At 40.6% G+C, this 9,265-nt stretch overlaps 1 protein-coding gene across 2 annotated transcripts in view; it reads left to right on the top strand.

Moving 5' to 3' along the window:
- The first annotated feature begins 17 nt into the window (after window positions 1–17).
- The window catches only part of BRD3 (bromodomain containing 3), a 54,656-nt gene continuing 45,408 nt past the window's right edge, over window positions 18–9,265 (top strand). The window contains exons 1-2 of one of the 2 annotated variants that reach the window (XM_051980292.1): window positions 18–100; window positions 4,717–4,839. The gene's annotated coding sequence lies outside the window, so the exon portion shown is untranslated. The remainder of the gene's footprint in view (window positions 101–4,716; window positions 4,840–9,265) is intronic. The other variant, XM_051980293.1, reaches the window with a different exon arrangement.

Here is a 9,265-nt window from a genome sequence, read left to right as displayed (position 1 = left end):
ACATAGCTCTAGCGCATCTATTATGCTGCCTTGCCGAGGATAAAAAGAAGAGCAACCGGAGGGACTATAAGGCAAACGTTGCTGAAGCTGCCGGGGCAAAGTAATCTATTTAATCTTACCCTTATATTCGTTTGGTGCTGCGGTTGCATTGCTATCTCCGATCCGTCTTTTCTAGCGGGGGTGTGTGTTGGAGGGTTTGGCGGGGGCGAGGTGGGGGCGAAGGAGAAGCCTGTTCAGAAAGGCCAGTGCCTGGTGGAAAGAGTAAAACGCTCCCTGGGTTCTGCAGCCTTTGTGCATTGCAACAATGTAACAAAGCCAGCTTGGGGAACCGAGACACTGTAGCTGGCTGGGATGTTGTGTGTGTGTGTGTGTGCGTGCGTGTCTTTGTATGTGTTGTGTGTGTGTGTGTGTGTTTTCCACCTCTCCTTCTCTCCTCTGCTCCGGATCGGGGCGCCCTAGGAGGAGCCCCGGCGGACGGTTGCATTGCGATCGCTCACCTCCTTAGTCGCCCCCTCCCCTTTCTCCGTCGCCTCCCGGGGCGCCTTCTTGCCCCATTCTCGGTGTGACCCTCCCCTCGACTCCTCAGCCACCCTCCTTGCAACCTGGGCACCCCCCGCTCCCGATCTGGGAGCTGGCGGGACTGGAGCGAGGGGAGCTCCGGCCGGTCGCACAGAGCCAGCCTCGTCCATCTCTCGCTCACGGAAGGGAATTTTTTTTCCCTCCCTGTGCCCGCCATCTTTTGAAGGGGGAAAATAAGGGGGAGAAGGGAAAGGTGAGCCAAGGCTCCTTCCCCAGCTGCCCCAGAGGCGAGGTCGCCCCAGCCGGACACGGCCTTGGCGGCTCTCCCGAGGCTCCTGTGAGCAAATGGCTCTTGTTCAGTTTCGATCCGCGGCGAGTTTCCCGGTTGGAGAAAGCCGCCCCCACCCTCCGCCTTTCCCTCCTTCGCCTCCTTCCTCCCTCCTTCCCTCCCTCCTTCTCTCCTCGGTCGTCCCTCCTGGCTCCGTCCAGTTTGAGTTGTGGCTGGGGTAAGGGCGGGGGAGGGGAGGGGAAGGGAGGAAAGAGGGGAGCTGGAACCGGGGCCCTGGGGAAGTGTGGTGAGCGCCCGGGAACGAAGGCCCGGAGAGGGGGCCTCGGGGCGGGGGCAAGCAAGGCGGGCGTTGGGTGGCTCGTCCTGGCCTAGGTTACCCGCTCTTCGAGGGGCTCCCGAGGCGGGCTCCAGGTGGGCTTCCTTCCGATCGGTTTCTTTGGCCTTTTTGCCCAAAGTTTCGTGGTCGGGGGCGGCGGTAGAAGAGACACGGGGAGGAGAATTTGGCCCCACAAAAGCGCTGGAGTTAAAAATTCGAACCCAGAGCAAATAGTGTATTTGGGCAAATTTGTCGAGGCCATTCGGGTCTTGTGGGATATATTATGGATTTTTCTTTTCTTTCCCACCCCAATTTGGCTTACGATGCATCTTCCAGGATTGGGCCAAAGTGACTCTCCCAACTCACATGGGAATGAATATCATTTCAAAATCCCTTCTTGCTCCCACTTGGCGAAGGAGACTGTTCTTTCCCCCTCATTTGTGTTCATGAGGAACTGAAATGAAACTCCAGCAGAAGGCAAGGTTTCTTTCTTTCTTTCTTTTTTTTTTTTGCAAAGTTTTCAAGGAGAAGGGATGATGGTAACTCCCACCTGGGATTTGCCCCTTTCTCCTAGATGCCATTGATTTGGAAAGATGAAGGCATTGAAAGTGAATGGGATGCTCATAATCTGTGGATCATTGATTTGATGGGCCATAGCTACTTTAGAGCATCTATAATAGTCCATCTTGTTAACTCACACTTTTAGGGACCTTTAAATAATGGGTCACAAAGGCTTCTGTTGCAGTTTATCATTTCAATGGGACACTAAATTTTTGGCTAACAGCCTTCTGTTTCAGTGCCCTAACCTGTCATCACCACTGCTTGCATTTTAAATGCAAGTCCCCCTAGCATGCTGGTGAAGTTAGAAGGGTGTGTGTATGTGTGTGTGTGTGTGTGTGTGTGTGTGTGTGTGTGTGTGAAAGAGAGAGAGAAAGAGAAAGAGGGAGAGGTGGGGAGTGACTCTTCTGTGATTAAGCTGAGGTATCCAAAACAAGTGAGATTTCAATGGGGTAAGTTTAAACAAAGATTAAAAAAAACCTTTGAGCAATCTCTCCTATCCTCTTAAAAATACCTGTCTGGTTCTGTTCTCTTTGAATACTCCCCCACTCCCTTCATTTTTCCTTATAATGGAGGTACCAAGCTATCAATCAACAATTATTTATTCAATATCTACCTAGTTCTTAACAACATTACATCTTGAGCTCAGAAGTATGGCCTGTTGGCCCTGGTTGATACTGAAGCAGTGAAGCATCATATTTGCAAATAAAGTGACTGATTAGTAGGGCTGCCTTCAGAATCTGAAGTGGCCCAGTGATTCCAGATGGTGAAATAATAGGGTACATAGTGTCATCAGGACATTGGGATCATTTTCTGACCTTATTGGTAATGCTGAAACCAAATTTCATTTGCATAGGTTTTTTTAAAAAATTCTTTCTAGATTCTAAATAACTTTAAAAATAAGTGTTGCTGAAATTGACAGACTCAATTTTAGATGGAGTATAGATTTCAAGGTTTTCAAGTATTAAAAAGTAACCTTTGAAATGTGAATACTACTATATTGTTCCTTTGAAATCAGCTTGCACATGTTTCAGAAACAAACTTGTAAATAAGTTTCAGTATTAGTAAACATTCTTTTCTTTTTCTGAAACCCACTAAAGCCCCCAAAACAGAAAGTGAAACTCCCAGAGGAAAAGAAAAAAGTGAAACTGACCATCCTAGACTCTTAGGATGCCCTCTAACTTTTCAGTAAATAGGTCCAGTTTTCAGTAGCGAGGAACATTCTGCAGCAACTCTAAGACACTGGGTGCCTACTTAAAATGCCAGTTAGTTGAGACGTCCAGTGAAAATAAATAACCTGTAATGAAACGCGTAACATTTTCAGTTTGTGAACTTGGACATTTCATTTACTTTGTTTATAGAAGCTAAGCTAAGACTGTATAAAAGTATAATTATTGATTAAGTGCATCTCTTAAAATTAAGATAACTTAATGATGTAATTAATTCTAATGAAAACATTTGGCTTTTTGTCAGATCATTTGTATTCGAAGGTTCATGTTGGAAAGATTTGTGCTACCTCTAAGATCCATTCCTAGCTAGATTTATGTGTATTTAAATATGTGTAAAATGTGTATAGAGAAATCTGTATAACTAACTATATGTAACATACATACATATATGTGTGCATGTGTATATATGTAGGTGTACATATATATGAATATAAACTCTAACCTCACGGATGTAGCTACTATAATCAGTGAACTAAATGACAGTTACTATTTGCTGTTTTTCAGAGTATATGAAATGATTGAATATTTGATCAATTAGTAGGCACCAGTCTTTCTGCCCCTTTTATTTATAAGCTTGCAATTTTATTCATTCTCAAGAATATGTCATGATTAAATTAGAAGCTTTGTAGTTCTTGTGACCCTGATATAGATTCCAGAGCATGAAAAATCTTGGTACATTGGGTGATTTTTTTTTTTTTTTTTAAAGGAGAGGGCAGGAAAAAGAATGAGGAATGTGTTCTATATGGATATGTGACTTAGGAATCACCAAAAAGTTCCTTAAACTATTCTCTCAAAAACTATTATTTTAAAAAAATATTTAATTTAAAACTACTGTAATAACCTCCCTCTTCAAATATCTTGTATTTATTTGCGTTCACTTTATATTTTATGTTGTATACTTATATATGTGTTTGTCTCTCAAATTAGATTGTGAACTCCTTGTGAGTAGGAATGGTTTCTGTCTTTGTATTTATATTCTCACCCAGAATCTAACACATCGTCTGGTAGGTGTTTAATAAATACTTGTTGATTGATTAAAAATGAGTGGGATGGATGAATGATAAACTTTTTTTACCTGGACCTTAAGAGGATGAATGCTTTAGGAACATGTGAATTATGGTCATGGATGCTTTTCTCTACCCATGCTCCTTTGGGAGGCTTGATATGACAGCCTAAAGAGCACTTATATTGTTTCTTGACTGCCTCTCCTCCCCTCCACAGCCAAGGCAGCGCTGGGTACAGAAAGATAAAACAGGAGTCCTAGCAACATTCATGTGTCTCACGTATTTGGGTCAAGTTTTTACTAAGAAGAATTGATTTGGTATCATGCCCTATTCTGCAATGTGATCTTATATCTCCTTCATACCCACAGTTGCTCTAAAATAAACACAGTAACTTAAACATCTCTTTCCATTTGATTTTTTAAAATCCATCCCCGTGTGCTAGTACACACTGGTATACCATTCTACAGAATGTATATTCCTGTTGTCTCCTACCAGATAGTTGAAAATCATCTTTCAGAAAGAATTAAGGATGGGCTGGGATGGGGAGGGTGGGAAACCTTCCTCACATGCTATAAACTTTTTAAATCTTGTATTCTAAAAATTCTGCAAGTCCCTTGGAGTCATAACCCAGAGAGGCAAGAAAATCTTTGATGGGGAATAGAGTAAATGGGTGGAAATCATATCTTTTGCTTCAACTTGTGATATTAGTCTATTGTATCTTTGTAAAAAAAAAAAAAACAATTTTTATTTTATTAGCAACCAGCCCTCTAGATTTGGTTTTCTGCTTTACTTTGTTTTTAGTGCTCAACTATAACATGGGGTCAGACCCAGGAAAAAGGTGCACCTCAGAGAATGCCTTTTGCCTCCTTGAAGGCCACTGAAAATATTGGTGGACAGAAGTTGATGAAGTGTGTTGGAGATCCAGTAAGTGGCAGATTCTCTGAGTACTGGGTAAAATATAAAACTTGGAATGAAATTGGATGGTAGAGGGTGGGGGAAACAAACTGTTTTTTTTTTTTTTTTTTTTTGTTTTTTTTTTTTTTATAGCAGAGTTTATTTGGGGTTTTGATGTTGTCTTTTAAATGCTAATCGGGGGTGAAACATTTATAGGATATTTAGAAAGTGTAATCTGATAATGTTAGAGGCACAACTATATGCAAATTGTAATTCTTTTAAGAAAGCACAAAAATACTTTAAAATTTTACTATTTTGTAATTCATCAGCAATTAAAGAAAACTAACAAAAAATAAACTTAAAAAAAAATTTTGACTTCCTATTGGCTGTTCAGCTCTGGACTCAGAATGGTGGGAGTGCCATCGAAGTACAAAACACAAATACTTCCTTCTAGGAATCCACTGTCCGGGGCAAAATGGTCATAGAAATGGAAGCATTATAATTTTTGAAATTATACAAAATATAAATAACTATGTGAGACATTTAGCCTGGTCCGTGAATATCTTGTGTAATCAGGGGACCATCAGTATTCCATAGCTTCCAAAAGACACTGTCCCCTGGAAATCACAAGACGCTGTCTTTTAGTCCACTATGACCAGTTTGCTCCTCAGATTTAATGATTCTGAATTATTTTTGCATCAAAATCCAGTTTCTATCTAGAAACCTAAGCTCTTCAGGTAGAAAAAAGGAAAGAAAATCATATAACTATATGGAAAGTGTACACATTTAATTCTCCCCATGGAAAGAGTGTGTGGTTTAGGGGGGGAAATATGGTGGAACTTAATAAAGGCTTCAATTGAGAGCGAAATTGAACCATCCAAATTGTCTACTTCCAAACTTTTTGCAATTCGATGAGCACTCCCAAGTTATTACTTTAAAGAGCAGCTCTAATGTAAATTTCATGCAGGCATCCCATTAGGAGTTAGGGAAATATTTGCTGGAGCTGTTGTCTTCAGCTGTACTTGACATACACAAATGTTTCTATTCTGTGTGTTTCTATTGGGATTTGGACTCTTTCCATGGCCATTTTTAAAAAATGCAAATATGTTTTTCCAGACTGAAATGTGTGGGGCTATTTCCTGGGGCTGGCTTGGATTAAAATGCAACATATTCTGCTGTTGCATTGTGTTGTTGCTTTATCCTTTTTTGGTTGTTACCAGACTCAGAGGAGGACATGAATTAAAACTTGTCATTTGGGATGGGAGAGTGTTTCAGAGAAACCATAAGATAAAACAAAGCTGGGTGATATTCTGGAGGAGAGATCCAAGTGTAGGTAATCTTTTGGGAGAGCCCTAGATTGGAAATGCTTTGCCACTTCACCCCCGTCCCAAACATGGAGATGTTCCCATTTCACAATTAGCAGTTGCAGATGTTTGTGGCTCATGCTAGCTCTCTGTTACTTTTGAGTTGACAACTTCATTCAAAATAGAATGGGTTGTCTCTATAATTCTATTAGGAAATTTTTCCTTTTTTTTTCTGGGATTGGAACTAATTTTCCAACCCTTCAATGAGCTGGATTAGTTAGCACTTTGAAAATCATTTTTATTACTCTTTGTAAGTTGCTTTTCTCTCTATTTCTTATATTGTTGGATTTTATTATAACCTCTATTTTTGTAGGATCTAAGTTTGGAAAGAAACTTAGAGGTCCAACTGACTCATTTCACAGATGAGGAAACTGAGACCTAGAGTACTTAAGTGACTTGCCTGGGTCACACAGGTAGTAAATAGCAGAACAGGAATTCAAATTTCCTTCCTTTCACTCCAAAATCAGGGCTCTTTATCCACTCCCCTGGCATGTGCATAGCCCCACAAGGACATGTGGCCTCTGTCAGATACTTACACAGGAGTCTTCTTGTTATACTTTCCTTGGTATCCAAGTAGTGGGAGAGCTATAGGCTAAGATTCTTTCATTGATGAAAGCTAAAACAGATGAAATTTATATAAGCAAATCATTTTCCTGATCTGGCTCACATATTCATGAAGCATTTATTAAACACCTTCTAGGTACCAGGTACTATGCTAGGTGTTGGGGATACAGAAGACAAAAAATTAAATACTCCCCATGCTTACCAGTCTTACTATACTTACTATATACTATCTGACTATACAAAGAAAGGGTTAGACTAAATAATTGTCAAGGAACTTTTGACAATCACGTTATAGGGAGGTTTTGTTTGTAAAAAAGCCACAATTTTTTCCTAAATTATCACTGCATTCGTCAGTGAAGGGACATCTTCAGTTGTTAAGGGTCAGGTCAATTCTCCCAGAGCCGCCACATCTGTGGATCATAGCATCTGAAGGGGTTGCAAGGCAGCCTTTGCTGACATAGGTGTTTCGCACTGGAAATGAGATAAATTGGAGGCAGAGGGAAGAGGAGAGAGGTCAGACAATGAAATGGCCTCTCAGTGAGAGAGGTCAGAGAACAGCAACTGCCTTTCAGTCTCCTTTTACCATCCTCTCATAAGAGGAGATCCGGTCTGGGTTGGATCTCCAGCAGCCACTGTCAGGTGGCTCCTGTGTATTCCAGCAGCTCTCCTGGGTATTCCAACAAGATGATTTTTATCTTCTTTGACCCTATAATTCATCCTCAGCCCCCTAAATAAATTAATTAGATCTCTGACAGTTATTTTTGCCACTGTCCTGGCGAATGGTAGACTTTGGCAGTTTTAGAAGCATTTGAACTTAACCAAAGTAATTGTTCAGAAGAGACTCGCTGTCCCTGTGAAAGTCTCTAACTCCAAATAGTTTGGTCTCTTCCTCGTATAAGGTGGATGATTGTGGGTGGAGATGGCAAAGGCTACATACATGCAGGTAACTTTGCCAATTAATTTTTGTGTGTGTACATGATCACTTTGATAATCTCTAAAGCCTTTCCAGCTCAAATATTGTTTTAATTTATGTTTTTTTCCTCTAAAATCCCCCTAGTTCTATCATTCTATGTTCAAAGACCCTTTCCAGTTATGAAATTTCTTTATCCTGTGACCTGATAAATACTTGGGGGGAAAAATGGAAGTGCTTAACTAAAAAAAAAAAAAAAAAAAAAAAAAAAAAAAAAAAAAAGTTAAATGCTTAAAGAGGAACACCTATGGTTAGCATACCTCTCACCTGTTTTATCTTTATGTAGATTGTTGTTCTGGAATAGACTATTCCCCCACCCCTTTCCTCACCTACAAAGGGAAGAAATAAAAATGGTAGTAAATAAAATCCTGGATCTATCTAAAAGAAGAGAGAAAAGCCAGAAATGTGACCAGTAAGTAGATCTGGACATGTAATCATGCTGTTTTGAAAAAAAACAAAACAAAACAAGAACAGAAGGTGAAGGGTTTCTGAAGAAATATGAAGTTTAAAAAAATGGATTGAGAAAGTATGGCAAGACTTCAAAGCAAGAGTCAATGAGTAAGTGTTAACATTTGGCAATTAAGGGCTAAAATCAGCATCATCTCAGGATCTGGGTGCCCAAGATACTTTGGTGAAATTCTGTACTCAGAACTGAAGGGAATTCCGGAATGGGGGTGGAAAAGGTGGGATAGATAGTGAGATAGTGTGGTATGAGGAAATTTCAAGGAGGATGATTTTAACCTGGGACTTCGGGTTCAACAAAGAAAAAGGAAAAAAAAAGACCTCAGTTCTTAGAGAGGTAGTGTGCAAAGTAGTACAAAGATGGTTGGCTTTTTCACTGAGAAACTTGGGTTCAAATCTTGTTTCAGCTGTATGACCAGGGCCAAGTAAGATACTTAGGCTCTTTCCGAACCTCACTTTCCTCATTTGTAAAATGAGGATAATAATACCTGTACTGCTTATTGCAAAAGATTATTATAAGGATCAAAAGAAATGATGTGCGCACATCAGAAATTATCTGCCATGATGATGTTCCTGTTGCATGAACTGAAGAGCTGTGAGTTCTTTGCTAAGACTGGGCTTTAAAAAGGATAAGGGAATTTGGAAATCTCTAGATTTACTACAAGGACTCAATTTATGTGTTAAACTGCCCCAGGTTGCAATAAAGAAAAGAGATTTCTTTGAAAAAAAAATTTTAAACTGTATTTCTAATTCCCTTTGTTCAGACTTTATATGCCCCAAGACTTCCTTGTGTTGTGGTAAATTAGTTTCTTTACTCTGCTTAGCTAACTGAGTATATGCTGGAGCTGCAGGAAGGGGGACTGCAAAGCAAGAGTCAAGATTTTAGGAGGCCTGGACTCTGGTAAGAAGTCCCCCAAGGGAAGACATCGGTGTGCGTTGGGGGGGGAGGGGGAGCTTGTGCTTGGGGCCTGCCGTGGGCTAGTGGCTTTTACTCCCAGATGCATCTCATTGCATGATGATTGCCTGCATTCCATCGGAATGCACTGGTTTATTTCATTCAGGAAACAGTTGTCTCAGTCCGTCACAGGGGCCAGGC

The sequence above is a fragment of the Antechinus flavipes genome, chromosome 2 (assembly GCF_016432865.1).
Source record: "Antechinus flavipes isolate AdamAnt ecotype Samford, QLD, Australia chromosome 2, AdamAnt_v2, whole genome shotgun sequence".
NCBI lineage: Eukaryota > Metazoa > Chordata > Mammalia > Dasyuromorphia > Dasyuridae > Antechinus > Antechinus flavipes.
Note: the sequence above shows the minus strand (reverse complement) of the source record. Positions and strands in the feature narration are given on the sequence as shown.